This window comes from Piliocolobus tephrosceles, chromosome 8 (assembly GCF_002776525.5).
Source record: "Piliocolobus tephrosceles isolate RC106 chromosome 8, ASM277652v3, whole genome shotgun sequence".
Classification (NCBI taxonomy): Eukaryota; Metazoa; Chordata; class Mammalia; order Primates; family Cercopithecidae; genus Piliocolobus; species Piliocolobus tephrosceles.
In genome coordinates, this window is record NC_045441.1 from 87,524,106 (window position 1) to 87,546,332 (window position 22,227).

Sequence of the window (22,227 nt, forward strand, 5' to 3'; positions counted from 1 at the left end):
TTCCAGGTGTGATTTTCATCATTTTAGCCTTTTCCTACTTCTGTGTTGCCCAAGTTACACAATTCAGTAGCAAGCAGCTGTAGTGTTAAATTTGCATGTTAAGGCTTTCCTGGAACGTACTGAAATGTGTCCTTTAGCATGTCCAGTTTTAATACCTAACTTCTCACAAAGTGAGAATTCCACAAAGCATCCAGAAGTCCCATGTACACTGCAATTTTAAATCTAATATTTTTGCTTATGTACATAATAAGATAAATTGAAGTTATTTTCTTTTTTTCCCAAGCCAAACTGTATTCATCTTCATTAAAGATACTTTCCATAAACAATCATTGTATTCCAGGCAGGACATGGGCAGACAGTCATTAACAGTATACAGCAACTTTCAAATTCCCTTCTTCAATGGACTACCAAATATCAGAAAGCCACTACAAAACTCAATGAAGCCTTCATGTGATGCTCTGAACAGGGAAAGTTTAGAGTGAGGGTTGACATTTCACATTTAGCATGTTGTTTGACAACTTTTCATGAGCCGACCCTGACTTTCAGGAAGTGAAATGAAAATGGCAGAATTTATCTTAAGATCCACAACCTAGAAACGGAAACCAATACTCTTTTGACAGGTGCCATCTCAGTGGCATCACTGGAAGTCCAGATTGCCTGACACACTGGTTACCAAGGATTGGGGGTCAGGTCCCAACAGATGTCTTGGTTTACGGGAGTTAAGTCTATGCTGAAAGATGGAAAGGGAGTGAGGACATAAAAATGAATTTCTTTTTCCATACCACAAGGCTTTTGTGCCAAGGTGACCATGTGTGCAAAGTCAGGGAATCCGTCCTTCTAGGAGTCAAAAAAAAAAAATTTCTTCAAAACTAGAAGAGAAAGGTATTTTCACTACATCAATCCAGGTTCAGAGACATTCTATTATTTACATACACCCCTTCCATCTAAAATAGCAATGAAGTGTTCTGTGTGCTAACAACATAGATTTTAAAAAAGGAAAACAAGATTCTGCATTTTTATAAAACTTGATAATAATAGCATTTCAAACTGTATAGTTACCGGAAGTACACACTCATCAAAAAGGCACACACTCCACTTGTCATCTCCAGCACCTTCAGCTTTCTGTGCCTGGTCTGTTCTGGCATCTCCATTTTCTGTAGGGTTATTCCCCTCCTTGCCAGCATCAGCTTTTCCCTTCTTCCCTTTGGGTACCTTCTCTCCCTTCTTGGCAGGGGCCTTTTTAGGCTTGGGCTCTGGCTTTGGAGGAGCAGGTTTAGCAGACAACCTCGAGGATCTTCTCTGTGGTTCATCCTTCACCTTGGCTTTATCTCCTTCAGCCTTTCTCTCGGGCATGGTGGTGGCGACAATCGCTGGATGTAGGCGCTGGGCACGGGATGCAACGGTGTGAAGGCTTTGATTGATCAGGGGGTGTTCTCGCCTTTTCTTCTTCACACTGTTCTTGGAGTTATTTTCAAGATATCAGAAAGCACCTTTAGATCAATTGTCACTTTATGTCTATGGCTGAGTAGAACAAACTTAAATATAAGGAACTTGGTTTGGCTCTATTAGCTCTGTGAAGGACACTGTCTATTTGATATAACCAGGATGACCATGAGAATGTGTCTCTCAAGTCTCTAGCTGCAGGGAGCTTAACTGTCCAAGGGCCTAGCAGCAGTGCTCTGAAATTCACATAGGTTCTTGTGCTGATGGACAGCTCTCAGGCTATCCCCAACCAAAGACTGAGTATGGCAGCATACCAACGCAGGCCTGTTCCTGGGAGATGCAGCTGTCCTCTGATGCATAACTTTGACTTGAGGACTCATCTGCCTTGCCTAACTGCCTAACTTGCCTTAGATCTACATGGCAGTTTGAAATGCTGCCACACTAACTGATTCAAATTTACCTCCCTCTTTTATTTTATTTTATTTTTTTTAGCAGTATCTTGGTTTAATGACTCTGTAAGCAACCGTTAGCTCTCTCTCCATTTTCTCTCACAGGCTTTTCCTCTGTGAGATTTCTTTCTCATTAAATCTTATTTTGGTGGCTGCTTCTCAGAGAATCTAAATTAATACAACGACCAGTTCTTATATTCTGAAGTTTAAAAAAAAAACTCCATGAATATGTAGACCTATTATTTTTATCATAATAAAGTACATTGTTGTTACAAAATATTTGAGAACATCAGAAATAATTTTATAAGTAATTTCAAATAATTAGGTGAATAGAGAAGCTATAAATTATAAACTTAAAGTACTCACTATATCTCGGTACCTAAAGATGTAGAGATAAAATATAGAGTTTACCTCCATATCACATCTATTAAAATTAACAATAGGAATAAATGACTTAATGCTTTTAAATAGTTTTGTGGGGTGACTACATTACCATGTAATCCATAAGAGTTAAATATCAACTTAGTTTATATTGAGAGTGTAAGTATAACCATATTTCAAATTTCAAGATTGTAATGGTATATTTGTGTATTTTTCTTTCCTACACTGTAAATTCCCCATTAGTCTTGATTTCCTTGAGGATAGAGACCATGATTATTTTACTTTGCATTTCAAGTACCAGTAAAGACCAAATGCAGAGTAAGTACATAATGAAGGTTCTCACATCTCCCTACTCTAATTATTGTCCAGAGGCCAGGATTATTGGCATCACTGGAAAGTTATTGGAAACACAGGATCTAAGATTACCTACAGGACTACTGGTTCCAAATTGGCACTTTATCAAGATCTCTAAATGGTTCATGTACACATTAAAGTATAGGATGAAGTGATACAGAACCCTTGTCTATCTTTTCTATTTATTCTTTCCTAAGATAATCTCAGCTTTAGTAAAATAGTCTTCTCTGCCTCATAGACATTTATTCGGGGAAAACATTTATTTAGAAGAGAAGCCATATTTGTCTAAACTGGTGATGGCATAATTCTGTTGGAAATAGATTTGTTTATTCATAAGTCAATGAGTTAAAAGGGAAAATCTGCTGGAAGGAGAACTTCTGGTCAAGGTGTTATGATTTCAATAAGAGTAAAAACCCTTTTCCTATCTCTGGATGTTGTTGTATATTGGACCTTTAAAAGACTCAAGAAGTGTCTTAGCTTTTTTCTACTTGTCTGATAATGAATCCCAAAAAAGAAGAAAGATGGGGCCATGAAAAACAAAAGACAAATGGAAACAGAACCCTAACCTATTGTAACCGGGGCGGCATTGGTGGAACTCTTGATATCTGAGATAAAACAAAGAAACAAATTGAAACAAAGCAACAACACAAACTTACATGTTTAAGTAAACTAAAATGGAAACTATTCTTTTTTTAATTGTTTTTTTTTTTTTTTTAATGTTGCAGCTGAGGGGATTCTATCCTATACAAGTTTTGAAAGAATGAATGAATGACAGGAAATGAAAATATAAGTTCTGTTGCTGGGTAGGGAAAGAAAATAACCATCATTAGTTTTATAGTCATGGTTGCATATTTTTCTCTGCTCAAGTGTTGGTTTCATATTTATTTTCCTGTATTAAAATTCAACACAGTTATTTTTCCTACAAATACATATTACTTCTAAATAAAATCAAATATTCTGTCACAAGAAAAAAATGAACATATTTATCATTGAAATGTTTGGACAATTCAATGAGAAAACAAAAGTAGTTAAGTTTGTTATTTGTCTTAAAACAATGGCTATCCTAAATAATATTTTACTTTTTAACCAGAAATATTTACATCAGTTAAATTGTCTAAGAAGCTTTCTTTACTCACATAGATATGTACCTCTTGAATTATCTTTATACATGGGCACAATGGTGAGATGAATTTCATGTACTTTTAAGAAGTAATATAGGATAGAATTTGAGACATTATCATCATTGTCATTATTATTTTTGTATTAGTTGGCTTTCATTGTGTACATTAAACACTGGGCACTATTCTCCGTGCTTTACAAGGGTTAATATATTTAAACCTTACAACAGCTCTATGAGCTGGGTACACAACAATTGTTGCTCCATTTTTTGGATTAAGATGTCTCAACTTTAGCACTACTGATATTTTCGGCTGGATAATTATTTGCTGTGGGAGGTACTACTATGTACTGTAGGATGTTTAGCAGCATTACTTGCCTCTGCCTTCTAGATGGGTTGAAAACCACTTTTATAGATTAGGAGAATCAAGCATAGAAAGTATGCAACCCAAATTTCCCATTAGGACTACTGTGCTCATTCCCTCAGCTGCTATATGTTTTGGAGCCATCAGATGAGTCTGTCCTTGGGAACTGTTTACATATGACCTATCACAGAGTTAGACATATAATAAGTGGTAGAGTCAGGATCCAATCTCGTGCTAGATCAAGTTTCCATGCTCTTAGCCATTATGCCATGTTGCCTGTCTTATACCTGTTACTAATGGAAAGAAGATAGCAAGCAGAAATGAAAAGCTCTTCATTTTATTCTTATCATTTCCTCTGCCTAAAATGTCTTGACTTCCCTACATGTGTTTGATTGATCCCATTAATTAACCTCTCCTTGTCTCATCTTAAACATGCCAGCTGAGAGTTCCTGTTATCTGTAGGTTATTTCACCTCCTACCAGGCCCAGCAGAGTATCAGGATATCTTACTTCATAAATCAGGGAGGGTTAGAGATAGATGTAGCTGCTCCTTGCCTAAATGTCAATATCCTGAATTTTAAACTCTGTGATGTTTCACTTTAGATGAGAACTTTATCCATTAACCTTTACTTTAATTTCAAGAAGCTTCCCTTTCTCCTTCCTCTAAACAAAATACTCATCTTCCCAATCTTTAAAGTTCACATACCTAAATGTAAAATAAATGAACAGAAACACTGAAAATCACTGAGTTTTCTTCTCTTTAAAAGATATCTTCTTTCTCTTCCTCTGTTTATCATCACACTTCTTGAAAATGTTGCCAATGATTGTTATACTATGTAGGTCCTGGTTATCCCATTAAAATCTGACTTCTTCCTTATTTTCACTTTTCAGGAACAGTGTTTGTCATTGGAAACCAAAACCTTATTGACTTATTTCCAGATCAATTACTTTGCCACCTCTCTAAGAATGTGATAGGGATGAGCAAACACTCCATTTTGACACTCCCATCTTCCATGGCCTATGAGATTCCAGCCTCTCCTTTCAACATGACTCAGCTGAATGCTTTTTCAAAAAAGCCTATTTTTTACTAATTTCTCTGTGCATTGAGGATGTTAGTGTGGACAGCCTGTGTTCTTATGCCAGGTCTTCATCTTGAGTCATCTCTTCTGTGCTGCCATGGCTGAAACAACCATACATATGCATGTGACTTCAGAAATCTGTATTTTTTTTAGCCTCAGATCTACTTTTGAGTTCTGCAAGGAGCTAACAGTTCTACAAGAAGCTTCCACTAAAAATCAAACACTGAATTAAATGCTCTAAGAATATCAAATAACTTAATTCACACAGCAATTCTATAAGGTAGGTACAATTATTCTCTCTGTACTTCCAGTGCCAGTCAGAGTGACTATCATGTGGAAGCTGGTGAATGATAATGCCTGAATTAAATGATTCTCACCTAAATCGTCTTTACAACAGTATCTTCAGAGACCATCCTCCATTAAAATACCACCACAAGGACATTAAGCTGAGTGCTATTCCAGAATAAAAAGCCTGCACTTGTGAACTTATATGCTGTTGCCTTGGCTTGGAATGCCACTATTTGTTGATCAGCCAGTTATTTTTTGAGATCCGAATTGTTTCTGTGATGTTTTCCCCTAAATTCCACTTTTTTTCACCACCATCCCTTGCATCTTTGCTACAGAGTTATTCTTTTCAATCTGTCCTATCTCCAGATTTCTGTGTGTATGTGTATATATACACACACATATATATACATGCATATATATATAAAGTAAGTTCTGGGATACATGTGCAGAACGTGCAGGTTTGTTACATAGGTATATATGCGCCATGGTGGTTTGCTGCACCTATCAACCCGTCATCTAGGTTGTAAGCCCCACATGCAGTAGGTATTGGTCCTAATGCTCTCTCTTTCCTTGCCCCCCTCCCCACGATAGGCCCTAGTATGTGATGTTCCCCTCCCTGTTTCTACGTATTCTCATTGTTCAACTCCCACTTATGAGTGAGAACATGTGGTGTTTGGTTTTCATTCCCGTGTTAGTTTGTGGCTGAGAATTGTGGCTTCCAGCTTCATGCTATATGTATTCATAAAAGCATACATAAGTTCTGTTTTGAATTGTGTTTTCTTTAATTCTTTCTTCTATAACTCTGCACAGTTTTTATCTAGCATGTTTTTAGCATGAAGTAAATATTCAACTAAATATTATTTCAATTTAATTAAAATCAAATAATTATCTAAAGCAAATACCTACTTTCATGTGTCTTATTGTTCTATGTGTATATATTCTCTGTGCATTGAGGTACCTCTGTTACCAGTTTGTAATCTGATTTATCAGTGTCCATTAGTTAGACATACTTGTAGAATAAATATATGAATGAATGACCCACATCACTCCAAATGTATAAGGTGTTGATTTTATTATTCAATGATTATTTTATAATAAACATTTAATTATCGAATTAGTTGAAAGTGGAGTCTGAGTAGGAAACTTGAACCCAGAGGTACAAGCCTAAAGGCATTTAAGGCTTATTTAAACATTTATCTCACTATCTATTAATTGAAGGATTTTAAATTACTAGTGAAGATCACAGATACTCATTATCATGTGTAACAGGGCTAGTGTTGAGATACTACAAAATTCAGTCTGATTTAACAGGATTCAACCTTTACATGGAAAGATTCCTGCTTTTGATTAAGAACGAATTCAAGCATTATTCAGAGACAATTATGTGAGGCCTAAATATAACTCATCTGTATGTCCTTTTGGAATTCAGGTGCTTGAAGTAAAATCTTGACATAAATAATAGGAGCAGAATTCCCAAATGATAGATACTTTAGTATCATAATAAGTAGAGTTCTATTAAGAAGGAATTAGAAAATATGCAAATTTCTTCACATGTATGCATACTTTAAAAAGTCTTAATAAAATTAGATATTTAAATCAGAGTAAGAAAATTTTAATTTCTAGTAAAGGGAAGAAGATACATAATAATATTTTTGTCTATGATAAGGTCTATAATGGAATTACAAAGAATACATAAGTATTTCTTAAAATTAGAAAATATACTTACTTAGAAGTTTATAATTATTTGTAGTATACTGCAATAGTATTTGTAGATTTGTTCTTAAAGATAGTGTGGAAAAGGGATCACAAGTTTGCCAAAGGGAGATATTGCAAAAGGATATTTATCAAGTTTATTTAAACATAGTGTAGGATAGGGTGACCCGGTCTCCCACTTTGTAAGGACAAATTCTTGGTACAGTTCAACAGTATCAAGCTGATCAAGCTTGAAAAGGCTATCTCATGTTGATTAAAATCAAAAGTGACATATATAAGTTACAATGCCAATTTATTTTCTTACAATAGAAATATAACTGCCATAGCAAATTTCCTTTAGGCAAGCTAAATGAGAAGACCATTATCAGAAGATTGCTGGTTGAATATGGAACCGGAACTGGTGGTAGAGAGACTGGGATACAGCTGAGCAGTTATATCATTTGAATATTTAATGCCCACAGGCTAAAACACCAAATGTATCCATTTTCTCAACAGATTTACTTTTTATTCCATATGAGGGTTCAGTAAGTGGTTCAAGACAATCTCTTCCTTGCTTAATGATGGATGACCACTGCCAAAATGCCTCCTTTTTTCTTTGTATACATTTCTGACAATTTTTTTTCCAGTTGGCACATTTTTAAATTTAGCAGGTAATTTGTTGATCCATTTACTGTCAAGTTCTTTTTGCTGGCAAGTGATTCTGTTCTCAGGTATTTGTGTATCACTGATCTTACATATGCTGTGTTGAATTCAGAATTTAACTGCCAAAGTGAAATCTTATTCTCATGTCCCACTTCTTGGTGGAGACATTTTTGCCCTCTCCATGCCCTCATGAAGCCAATGAAAGCATAAGATTAGATTTACAGAAACACAGATACACACACACACTACTCTTATTATTATCATAGGCTGCATTTCTACTGCCATCATTTTGTAGAACAATAATGGTTAATGAGATAGTATTTCTAAAATTTCCCCGGTTTCTGTTTCAGCTAATGACTTTTATTTGGCAATATGGAAAATCCTTATTTGATGTTGGCATTACAGTTGAACTGTTACTTACATGTAGAAGTACTCAGTGACATTTACAAGGTGACTCTGTATGTGACAATTAAGTGGTTGATTAAAAATAACATTTTTACATGTAACCAAATATTAAACACATTATTTTAAATAAAAGATTATAAATGAATTCAGAAATAAATTGTAATTGGTTTACCTTGTATTTCGACAAATTGTTGAGCAGTTCAATCATTTCAAAATACATCTCAATGTTGATCTTTATACCTTACGTATCTCTAAATAGAAATGCTGAAGGAATATATTCACAGTAGGCAGAGTCTCCTGAGAATTAAAACTCTTGTCAGTCAAGCTGTGTATAAGGCTGGCATTAAATGTATGTGTGCATCCCTTTTTCTTGCATTATATTAATTTGCTTTTTAAAAAACAACTATGTTGTGGTTTATGTTTAGGATTTGCATTTTCGGTCTTTAATGAAACTAATTCTGAAACACAAAAATAATTTTTCCTAAAATAACCAAAAATAATTTTTGAAATTCAATTAAAATAATTTTTGTGGGAGAACTAAGATGCAAATAAGCAATAAATCTAACTTTTTACTATTTCTGATCGACAAAGTTATTGAATTTGCATTGAAAGATAAAAACAAGGAGTTTTAATTTTTACTTTATTGGCTTTGTGATATAAACAGGTCACTAACACTTCACTCTTATAATTTAAGAGGAGAAACAGACATTAAAACTCAAAGGCATATATGTCTTATGACTTTCATTGGGTTTAAATAAGTAGGGGGCTAACATTATTCCATGAGTTGCAGAATATAAGAAGTCTTGAATATAAGAGTCTATCTTTAGAACTCAACCAAAGATGCATCTGCAGGCGCGCGTGCACATGTGTGTGTATAATGTTATTAACTCTATTAAAGCAGTGTGGCAGTATAGAATATGAGAAAGTGTTTCCTGGCAACCATGTTGAAAGAGGCTGAACCTTATGAATATTTGGTCCCTTATAAAAATCAAGGGTGGATTTGGACCATTATGTTACTCATGTTTCTGGTCTCTAGAAGGTTCTTGGTTACATCCCTTTTGTTTCCCCATAAATAGCTCTTTCTATTTCTAAGGCTATTTTAAAACATTGGAAATAATTCTATTTTCTTATACATGTAGCTCTACTTTTAAAATCTTTTTTAGTTTTTATCTTGTAAATTCATTCTGCTGCTGTGCATTTGATCTTAAATTTTGCTTGTATTCTCCAGTCAAACATTATGATGTGTGTGTGTGTGTTGGTGTCTGCGTGTGCATGTGTGTGTGTGAGAGAGAAAGAAGGTAATATTCTTGCTCTTTATATGTATTTAATTAACTGTGAATATTTCACTATATAAAGTATATTTGAATTTCTGGTAAGCTAAAAGTTAAGTTAAACCTAATAGGATAAATACTTCATTAATTTATCTTAAAATATTTTCCTTGTTTGCAATTATAATTTTATAAATGCACAACTTTTAAATAAGTTTTATTAGGAAACACACTGTATTCCCTAGAAATGAGAAGTCAATGTTTTGGACCAAATGAAGTTTGTTTGACATGTGACTAGCTTTTTAAATTGGGAGATCTGATACAAATCAAAACACAACCTAAAAGTTCAAACTACTACTTATTTTTCTTCAGAGTATCTCAGTTGAGATAACATCAATAAAATGCAGTTGGGAATTTGCATTCCTATTACAATTATAATTATTGCAGGAACTTGTACTAACTAGCACGAAAACAATTAATAGAAAATAATTGCTATGTTCAAAAAAGATTTCTACATCTTATTATTTTTTATTTATTAAATCTACTACCTGGGGAAACCTATTTAAACAGTTTCCCACAGGACTTTAAAAATTCTTGCCATGGTTTCTACACTTAGGAAGGTCAGATGACTAGAAATAGTTTTATTAAGCGATTTAGCAAGTTAAAAGATAAACCAGTTATAATAAATAATTTTTCGTTAAGTTTTTTTGTTAGTAAATGTGCAGAAAGTTCTAACACTAGTAGGAGTTTATTGTATTTATTTAAGTTCTGTAAATTTGTTGGCAGTGTTTTATATAAGTTTGAAACAATGTATTTTAAAAATGTTGAAAATACATTTTTGATTAATACAGTTAACATTTATTAAGTACCTACTATATAACAGCCATTGTTCTAAGTGGTGAGGATATTCTTGAAAAGTGAGTTAGATAATAAATAATAATTACAAAATAGGTCAGTTAATAAAAGTATTCTGAAGAAAATTAGAGCAAGGTGAGATGGTAAAGAGTGAAAGTTGTTGGGCAGAGACGGAAGGAACTATGTTAGATGGAATTGTGAGGGAAGTCCTGATGATTGAGGCAGGAGATAAAGAAAGTAAGCAAGGCATCTTCTCCTCTCATGGAAAAGAGTACATGATGGGTCTCAGACAGAGGCAATTAGAAGAGCAAGACTCTGGGGCAGTTGACCTACACTTGAGATTTTTTTCACAAGAATTTAACTTTAATTCTGGCCATGATCACTTTATTTTGCTAAACTTTGTTGAGGATTTCAGTCTACAAATGTAATTAAAAAAAAAAAAAAAAGACTCAGAGAATCTTGAAGAAAAATGGACTTTATTTAGCTCTAAAATTTAAAGAAATATAGGATCCAGGTTCATTGTACTCTCACTTAAGGAACATGGGTGTAACATATCTAGTATTGTGCCAATTCTAAGTTACTTATTTGAAGAGAATGTCAGCTTGGATGTGAAGGGGTTTTGCTATAAGAGGAAAGTAAATAAGGATCACAAAATGGCCTAGGTCTTGGTTTAAATACTCCATAATTGTAAATTGTTATTACCATTATTATTACTATTATTAAGAAATTGGGGTTTCACATGAATAATGCAGATGAGTGGGAAAATATAACTGTCAATATAGTGAACAAATAATGAATTGACTAACTGTTAATCACAGTCAAACATGATTTCTAAGTCTTAAAAATCTACCAAAGAAGACATGTTATTTCGGACTTTTGGTGGAATTTTCCAATGCATGATAACCACTGCTTTATGTAAATTCAATAGATCCATATCGTACATGAGAAAACCAAAGTAGGCTCTCTCTGACATATTTTTAATTAAAACTACAGATACTTAATTTTCAACCAGTTTTGTTTGCTCCTGCATTAACTTGCTGGATGCCCGTGATTTTCATGCTCCCCAAACCTCAAGAGTATTGTAGGTTTCACCACTGGAGGCCAGCACTTTGTTGTTTAATTCAAAGGGGACAAGGGATGACAAATATTTCATCCCTGCACCCTCCCCTACTCTCCACCTATTGAAGTTACCTAGTTATTTATCTAATGCAAGAACCCTAGCCACCATGTTCAGGCCCCAGTAACTGCCACTGTATATCAACATGTGAAGGGACTGAAATTTCAGACAAGGAAGCTATCCAAGGAGAGGCTGCTATAGTACTCTAAGCGCTGACACTGATCCTCAGAGGTGGACTGAGAAGCCTTGGAACTAGAGATGGCTACCAAGGAGACAGGTCACAGGACCCAGTCCCCAACCCTTTTCCTGTAACTGCCTAGAAGATTGGCACCATGAGCTATCAGACGGAGATAAAAACTAAAAATAATAGTTTTGGGTGGCTAGGAGCCCAAAACAAAACAGAACAAAAAACAAAAAGAAAGTTTAAAAAAAAATTTTAAAAACAAGATACAAAGGGAAGAAGTAAAAAAATACTTACAAATATCTTATTAAATTAAAATAAATATCCAATAGCTTACCCAATTGGACATTCAAAATTTATTTGTAAAAATTACATAACAGGCTGGGCGCGGTGGCTCATGCCTGTAATCCCAGCACTTTGGGATTCCAAGGCAGGCGGATCACAAGGTCAGGAGATTGAGACCATCCTGGCTAACACGGTGAAACCCTATCTCTACTAAAAATACATAAAAAATTAGCCAGGCGTGGTGGTGGGCGCCTGTAGTCCCAGCTACTCGGGAGGCTGAGGTAGGAGAATGGCATGAACCCAAGAGGTGGAGCTTGCAGTGAGCTAAGATCACACCACTGCACTCCAGCCTGGGCGATAGAGTGATACTCCGTCTCAAAAAAAAAAAAAAAAGAAAAAAAGAAAAAGAAAAAAATTACATAACAAAAGAGGTCAAAGGGCACTGATTGGCTTTTGTATATCTACAACACAGGTTCTAATATAACTTTACATTTGCTAAAAGACACCAATTGAACTCACAGAGCTTCATAGACCTAATACTGGGTCTCAAATATAGTTATACCAAGGGATTCCACTAAATTTACACAAAATATCCTCTATAATTTTAGCGAAATAACTAAATATAAAATAGAGGAAAAATAGGTATGCTTCATTTTAACTATCCTCTTGCCTAAATTTCCCATTGTTACAGTACTCATTACCCTGAAACATTTCATAGTGGGCATAGATACACTGATGCAATGAGTAAAAAATGAAAAACACACTTTTGGCACTTGCAAATTGACTGCATGAAATGGATCCCATAAATCCTCGGTTAAAACAGCTAAAATGGCCCGATGTAAATTAAAACAGGGCCCTCAAGGATTAAAACTTATTACATAAGACCTAACTAGAGGTAATTATGCCCACTACTTTTTTGTTTCATAGCCCAATTATACCTTTTATTAAACCTGGAAAGAATAAATGCACCCCAAGGTGAATTATTGTAGAGGCTTTAGTAACTTATTCTTGTGCTTCTTAATAGGTCTTTGAACAACCTATGATAGCTATAAGTTGCCCATAGGCTTCTGATAGCAAAAATATTGCCCTTCTTGGCTCCAGCCTGTATATCATTAGAATGAAAATAACTGGCTGCTTTCTGTATTCTTCTGGAAATAGAGCCTATCATATATCCTGAGTCTGTGACTCTTCATACCCAGCTGCCCATTATGCCTTCAGCAATGAAAGTAACACACCACAAGTTCCACACAGCTACTGAGGCCCCCTTGATAAAAGGTGGAGCCAAACCTGGGCCCCTCTGGTATATTCCATCTGTGGGAGGTGACGACCTCTCTGCAATAGACAGGGTGCTGGGAGAGGTCATTCCCCAAAAAGGCCCCTTGGCTACCTGTACCTGGGACTCCCTTGGAATTAACTGAATGAAAAGCAATAGGAATTGTAGACTGTACAGATGTTGTTTCCAGCATCACTGGTGAAGGCGGTGAGTGGAATATTGCTGCTTTCTATCTCTTAACCAGGTTGTCTATGATGAAGGATTGGATGCCAGTGACAAAACTTCAGACAGTCATTTTAGGACTGGATATCCTGATCAGCAAATATCTCATCTGTACATTTTTAGAAACTCTTGGGCCATTGCCTAAGAGTTGCCCCCTTTGTGGAAATCTCTTGTCTTACAGAAACAAAAAGTATAAATCAAGATGACACATATCACTACATATACTAACGCCACAACACAAGGTCTCACCAGGACACTCTTTATTCCCTTTGGAGTTGGAGACATTACCGATCATGATCAAGACACATATTTCACTTCTGAAAGTCCACAGTGCTGGGCTTTTGAAAGACTTTCACTAAAACTTTCATTTTACTGATAGGTCCCAGGCAGCTGGTTTAGTTGACAGTCCAACTGAGCTCCTCAGACGATGTCTATTTAAATTATGAAATGGTAAGTGGAGACATAAATGGGTCTTTGTTTTGCCCCAGGTCTTAATCTTTCTCAAGACCTCTTAGCCAACAAATACCTCACATCAACTCAAAACAAATAAACACCAACAACAAATCTCAAAAAATCTTTTCATGTCTTTTTAATATATTTAAAATAGAATATGTCTAACTTCCATGTAAAGACTCTTTACATACTAGGTCCTTTAATAATGCCTCCCCATATGCCTCCCCAAATTATCTCATGTGCTAGGAACCTGCTCATCTGTTAGGGGAATCATTTGAGGCTGCATTGCTACCACCCAAATAATCTTCTTCAATATTCAGGTTTAGAAGAGTATAATTAATCTGGGCTGTCCCTCTGATAGTCTAATTTAGTTTAGTAAATTGAAATTAGCATTGCAATGATATAGTTTGGCTATTTATTCCTGCTCAAATCTCATGTTGAATTGTAATCTTTAATGTAAAGGTGGGGCCTGGTGGGAGGTGTTTGGATTATGGGCCCTCATGGCTTGCTGCTGTCTTTATGGTAGTGAGTTATTGAGAGATCTGGACATTTAAAAGTGTGTGGCACCTCCCCTCCCACACTCTCTCTTGTTTATGCCTGTTTTTGCTATGTTATGTACCTGCTCCCCATTCACCTTCTGCCATGAGTGTAAACCTCCTGAGGCCTCCCTATAAACCAAACATATGTAAGCACTATGCTTCCTATAAAGTCTGCATGCAGAACTGTGAGCCAATTAAATCTCTCTCTCTCTCTCTTTTCTTTTCTTTTTATTTTTTTATTTTTTGAGACGGAGTCTTGCTCTGCTGAAGCAAGGCTGGAGTGCAATGGTGTGATCTCGGCTCACTGACATCTCCACCTCCTAGGTTCAAGCAATTCTCCTGCCTCAGTCTCCTGAGCAGTCGGGATTACAGGCAAGTGCCACCATGCCCGAATAATTTTTGTAGTTTTAGTAGAGGCGGGGGTTTCACCATGTTGACTAGGCTGGTCTCAAACTTCTGACCTCAGGTGATCTGCCTACCTCGGCCTCCCAAAGTGTGGGATTACAGGCGTGAGCCACCGCGCCCAGCCTTCTCTCTCTGTTTTTTTGTTTGTTTAATTTTTTTTTTTTAATAAATCACCCAGTCTCAGGTATTTATTTATAGCAATGCAAGAATGGTCTGGGCTGGGCATGCATGGTGGCTCATGTGTGTAATCCCAACACCCGAGGTGGGTGGATCACCTGAGGACAGGAGTTTGAGACCAGCCTGACCAATATGGAAAAACTCCATCTCTACTAAAAATGCAAAAATTAGTCAGGCATGGTGGTGCACACCTGTAATACCAGCTATTCAGAAGGCTGAGACAGGAGAATCGCTTGAATCTGGAAGGTGGAGATTTCAGTGAGCTGAGATCATGCCATTGCACTCCAGCCTGGGCAATAGAGCGAGACCCTACCTCAAAAAAATAAACAAGAATGGCCTAACACACACACAGGATCTATCTGCAGCAAAACCCTTCTCATCACCTATTTGGGAAAACCCCACAGACAATAAGGGTTGCCAAAAATGGAGATTAAACAATTAACTCAGTAAATAAAATCACATTTGAAGATAATAATAGAATCAACACATTATCCTATAATTGTAATACCAGAGAACCCCTCCTTGGTAATAATATATGCTGGAGAAAAATCAGTATCAAATAACAAAAGCCTGTCAAGTACAATTGCACACCAACTTGTTGACTATTCTTGTTAGTATTGATCTGAGTGCTTTCATTACTTTGCAATCTAGAAGCTCAAACCTTCCAAGTAAGTCATTGTTTCAACCAAACAGGACAAATTCTGAGGTTTAAAAGCTCAGCTGTGGCTAACACAAGCCCTTTATCATAAACACATTGCTAATTTGCCCTCATCAACCACATTAACAACTGAAGAAAGGAGGAGACCATAGAAATTGGCTAAACTGGTCTGCCTACAGGATAATGCTGGAGCTCCAACAGTAGCTTTGGATGTTTTAATTGGCAAGCAATATAATGCTCTATTAACCACACAGACCCAAATCAGGCCATATAATTTAAGACCTATCTGCAGCGAAACCCCTTTCATCACCCATCTGGGAAAACTTTAAACTGTTGGGAGAGTTTAGATCTGGCCATGTTTAATTGAGATGACTCTCTTGCCAGTCAGGTTCTGGTACTTTGATGCATTATGGCAGTATCACCTTTCCAGGTGTAGGTCTAGCTGTCAAGCCCAATGTTGTACTCATGTTCACCCGAGTGGTATACACTTGGGAAATATACTGCAGTCCCACATCTCAGACAATATTGTCCAAGTCCAGAAGTTCACTTCCAGAGATGAAATCACCTCAATGACATTGTTCCAACCCAAGACCTGTGTCAGAGGCAACTTTACTCTGAACACTAGACTAATGCCCCAGCAACACCCATGGGCAGTCTTCCTAAAGCACTGACAAGTTGGACAGGGAACATGTGTTTCTTTTATTCTGCTGATATTCGGGAGCTCGCTGTTTGCTCAACCAATGGCCTGGTGTATACCCTTATACTTCCATTGCTAGAGAGAAACCTGGTAGATGCTCCACTATCTGCACTGTTCTGAAAATGAATGGAGATTATTACTTTCCCCAAGAAGCGACTATCGCATATTGGTAACACACTTCTAGGAAGAGGACCTTTCACTTCCAGGTGTAATCTCTTACATCCCGTCCAGCTTTCCACAACACTTCCCATGCTTTGTCTCTATGAGCAAAGAACCACACCCTCCCCTTCGCTATAAAACATATACCATTAACCTTTACATATACCTTACTAAACCATCAGTTAATACTCTCCAGTAATGTAACTGCTACACCTGCCACTTTGACCCCAAGAATATGCCAGGATATTATTGTCAAAAAAAAAAAAAAAAAAAAAATGTAACTCCCACTTCTAGTGCACTTTTAATCTCCACCAAGATATTGTTAGATGCCTCCAAATTTTCAGACTTATTTCCTTGACTAAGGCCATATAAATGGGAAACTTGGTTACTGGCTGACCTACAAGAATGCCTTATTCCTCTACTTGCTTTCCACCTTTTTATTATCAAAATAAAAATGTTTTCTATGCTGTTTAAGACAACTTCAGCCTGATTCTCTAAAAGTCTTCTATACTATAAGGGCCACTCAAATGCCCCAAATAATCAAGCTCAAAACTGGGATTGAAACAACAATCAATCATATTGTGTTTTGATTTTTAAAAAATGTTATTTTGACCCAGTTTTTAGGTCCTGACTAGGGACAAATCAGTTTTCCTTTCTGAGAAACTAATTAAATATATGCTCAGCCATTTTTCTTATCTGACTCTCCCATCTTGGGCCACTACACACCTACCTGCCCTAATCATCCTGTGGCCAGATACAAGACATCTAGAGACAGTTTTATGCCTTGGTATGCAGAATGTTATTCAAATCAGCCAATCTACACTCACAAAATCTAGCCAATTATACTTGCTTTACATAAGTTGCCCCTGCAGCTCCAGCTTTTTGCTTCCCTATCTCTGGGTACAACCCTATTCCTGGGTATGGCCCTGCCTGGCAGCCTTCTCTCTTAAGAGCTATAGGTAGCAAAGAGTTTTCTGCCTTTCAAACTAATCTTTAAATTTTATAACAATGTAGCCAGTAGAACATTCTCTGGTCCCTGTTAAGAATACATAGTTAATCTTTGACTGTGAGTGGGTGCACTAGGTCACATCTTCTAGCCAGCTAGAGTCTCTCTGGATACTTTCCTATGCATCCTCACATTTCATTCATCATTCCTACAGACAGAAACCAATTGTGATCACTTGACTTTGAATCACATAAAAATTCCAAAATTCAATATAATTTGACCTACAAAATGGCAGTTTCAATAACCTAGTTATACACGTATTCTAATATAGGGCACAGGGTGTGAAACACCTACAAATAGATGACTGCTTGTCTCTCCTCTCCCCTACTCCTACATGTTTCCCTATCATTTTTATCAAATAGGAGTTAGCAAACAGGCTAATTATAGTGATAACTCTTCCCTAATAAGCTATCTTACTATGGTTCAAAGGTAATACCTGTGTGCTGTCCTCTCTCGGCAGTACACAAGCAAATAATGGTATACACCTACCAGGAGGTCTTGGCAACAAGGCCTCTGACAATATTTGCCTTCTCCTTCAAGCTATGGCTGTGAAGAATAATTTAAGAAAGACTCTTCTGTATTCACATGTGCCCATTGCTGGTTTTCATCAAGATACTTGGGTGTAATTCTTGGTAAAACAATCACAGTTGATGTTAAACAAGGCTCTGAGAATTAAATTAAAAAATAAAGAAACTAAAAAAAAAAAAAAAAAAAAAAAAAAAAAAAAACCAGCAAGATTTAGAAAGCAAGCCATGAGGCAGAGATCATGGATTTTTGTTGAATCTTTGGAGCCAAAAACTTAGAAAGGTCAATATCAGTAGCAGCATCAGGCTAAGAGCATCTTGAGTTTTGGAACACATAGGAGTAGCGAGTTTAATCTCCTGTTAAGACATTTGGGTTGGTAATGTTTGGAGAGGGAAGGGGGGACAGTGTAGAAGTCCCTACTTTAGACTTAAAGCATAACAAATGTACTACAATTCTTCTGTTCTTCTGTTATAAGAAGGTATTGCATTGCAGATTATTGAATGCTGATTCTGATATCAATTAGCATAAATACCTTGATTCCAAATTTTCTCTGCATTCCTATTTCTTAATTCTTTTGGTAAGTTTGGATGATTTGCAGTGCTTGATTCAGGCAGTTTGGAAAGCTTTGTGAAATCTTATCATCATAGCTGCAAAACCTTTAATCTCCAAGAAAATCTTTAAAGAATAAGAAAACATTAATAGAATAATGCAATTAATTGACCTCACTGTTGGGGTCCGCGTGTTTCCTGAACAAAGGAATGAACACACAAGACAACACAAGACAAGACAAACGTGGCGGCCGCCCCTAACGACACGCTCTGCTTTATTTTATATCGTCCTTTGTGGAATGTTAGCAAGTCGCCAGACACATTGTTGTTTCTCTGATCTTTCCCTGACTTTCTGAATTTCCAAGATGTTTACATATAAACAAGCCCCCAGGGTCTGCTATTTGCAACTGAGGCCAGTCTTGTAGGCTCCTTTGTCCTCCCTGTTTGCAGAGGAGGAATGCCCAGCTTCGTTTGCAAGAGCGGGACTATAATGTTAATGGGGGAATGGCCTGCCCAGTTGTAAAAGCAGATAGTCCTGTACACCTCACAGACAGATAAACATCTTCCAGAGACCTCAGAAACTAAACAGTGACTGAGAGCAGAAGAAAGAAGAGCAAGAGAAGGTTGTGTAATGTGAACAAAAATTACACATACACACATACACACTCCTCACTTTTTATTCTACAGAGAATTGCCATATAATCAAATTCAATTATTTTTCAACAAAACAATTTCAATGGGCACTTATCCAGAAAGCAGTTTAATTCCTGGGAGTTCTGGTTCCATTCTTCTTCACTGGCCAAAATGCCCAGGGGAAGAGGTCTTCACTCACACCTTTCTTGGGTAATCACTTAGTTAACCCCATTCTCACCAAGTATCAACTATTCTCACCAATGTTCCTGTCTGACATCCAGATGATGTTACAAGGGATGACCTTGAGGAGGCCCTTATAACAGCTATGAGATTTTATCGCAAGAAGGTAGCTCTGAAGAAATAGTCCATATGTGATCAATTAAATGAGAGGTAAATTTAAAAAGTTATAGGTGATTTCAAGTTTTCAAATATGAGCATCCGATGTGACAGGAAAATAAAGGAGGATTACAGTTAATTTTTTTTTCACCATTTCCTCCAATGAATAATAGGAGTGAAAGTCAGATTCTAAGAGACTAAGATGTATAAAGCATAGCTGTGAGAAATTTGACACTAAGCAGAAAGAAATAGAAGAGTATTAAGTGAATTTACTTATTTGTAGTGTGTGTGTGTGTGTGTGGAAACACATGTAAATTTTGTTATTCATAATAACATAAGGGAGAAATATTTGTCTACACGATGGCATATGAAGAAAAGGGTATTAGAACCTCCCACTGGGTTCATTTTGCCTGTTGCCCAGATAGAGTCGATTTACCAAGACAGGGAAACTGCAATAGAGAAGAGTTTAATATACATAGAGCCAGCTGAGTGGGAGACTGGGATTTTATTACTACCCATCAGCCTCCCCCAAAATTCAAAGGCTATTGTTTGTTAAGGATAGTTTCGCATACAAGGAGCTAGGAAATGGGTACTGCTGATTGGTTGGGGATGCAATCACAGGGTATGGAAAATATTCCTACTGTGTGAGTCCTCTCCTGGGTGGGGGCCACAGAGGACTCGCTGGTCCAGGTGGGGACATGTGGTCATCAGAAATGGAAAAAAAGAAAAAACTGAAAGAACACCTTAAAAGGCCAATCTTAGATTCTTCAATAGTTATGCTATTTATAGGAGTAACGAGGAAAGTTGCAAAACTTGTGGCTTCTGGAGTAATGGCTGGTAATCATTTAACTACATCTATATCTTAGAAGAATTCAGTCCCCTCTCACCCTCTTTTCATTAGTTTTACAAAGGTAGTTTCGTTTTGGAAAGGGCTATTATCATACTATAAACTATAAATTAATTTTTTCCCAAAGTTAGCTTGGCTTGTGCCTAGAAATGACCAAGGGTAGTTTGGAGGTTAAAGGCAAGTTTGACCAGGTGCAGCATCTCACACCTGTAATCCCAGAACTTTGGGAAGCTGAGGTGGGAGGATCACTCAAGATCAGGAGTTTGAGACCAGCCTAGCCAACATGGCGAAACCCCGTCTCTACTAAAAATACAAAAATTAGCCGGGCATGGTGGCAGAGGCCTGTAATCCAAGCTACTCTGGAGGCTGAGGCAGGAGACTTGCTTGAACCCAGGAGGTATAGGATGCAGTGAACCGAGATCGTACCACCGCACTCTAGCCTGGGTGAGAGAGTGAGACTCTGTCTCGAAAAAAAAAAAAAAAAAAAAAAAAGCAAGATGGAGCTGTTTAAGTCAGATTTATTTTACTGTCATAAAGGCAATTTCAGTATGAAAATAGATAGAAAATGTCACATTGTAAAAAAGATTAGATTAAGCTAAATCCAAGGAATCACCTGTGGATATGGTCTCCAGCTGGAAAATTTGGAAATGTCTATTGCAGAGAGATTTCAAATAAAAAGGAATAGTACTTAAAAGATCAGTATTGGTAATTTGTGAGTTAAATGATTATTCTTGTGACTTATTCTTTTCCCAGGTATTGTGTTCACAGGGTTCCCTGCATATAAGATTATTGCTCCCTAAATTTCCAATCTCTCCCTGTGTATTTTGTGGAGTTTAAGTGCTAAAACTTCACAGGATTTGAAACTGAATGTGGGTGCGTTACTAGGACTTGAGAACTCTAAACATTCTATTACTATACTGTGGCCCTGTTTTCACTTTTACAATCATATTACATTCTTCAAAAATTAAAAAAAAAACAAAACCAAACAAACAAAAACCATGGAGCTACATTGGGTTTCAACAAACAATGTAGTCCCAATTATATTATTCCCTTACTTAAAGCCATTCAGTAATTATTCATGGCCTTTAAGGGATGTAAAATCATCAGCTTAGAATAGCAGCTTTCTTCCCCTCCAGTGAAGGCATGATACGCTTTTCCTCTTGAACTTCATGTTTCAGCCCTACAGTTACAAGTGGTATTCCCTGAACCCAGAGCCCTTTGTGCATATGCCCTTCACACTGTCTTTTCTTTCCCTTCCACCTCCACCTCTGTATCTCAGTGAATCCCCAGTTCCCCAGATCTCCACACAGCACACACACATTTGACGGGATAATAACTGCTCATCATTTCAGACTCAGGCCTGTTACTTACTTCTTCCAGGAAGCTCCATCTGAACTGCACTCCCAAAACATTCTTAGATTCTTGTTTTCTGGGCACTGACTGTACTCTATTTTAATGATATATTTACTTGCCTGTTACTTGTTAACCAGAAAATAGGCCCCTTGAGATCACCCTTTGTCTTTTTATAACAAGACTTTACCATGCATATCATATAATAGGTGAACAATAAATGCTTATTAATTATATACCTCTTTCTTACATATAAACTCTACAGCCTTCGTTTTTGAAATAGCAACCCAAAGAGAGAGAAATATATTTCTTCTTGTTTTTGATAGTTTATGTTAATATATAGAATAAATAGCCTTCATAATGAAAATAAAAAAAAAACAGCAATTTAAGTAAAACACAGTAAGATAGGAAGAGAAAATTCAATCTTCTAGTATCAGCAAACAAATTTCTCAAAATGAT

The 22,227-nt window shown here is 36.6% G+C and overlaps 1 pseudogene; it reads right to left on the reverse strand.

Annotated features, from left to right (window-relative positions):
* Window positions 1-669: 669 nt before the first annotated feature.
* LOC111552409 lies at window positions 670-1,353 on the reverse strand (annotated as a pseudogene).
* Window positions 1,354-22,227: the final 20,874 nt, after the last annotated feature.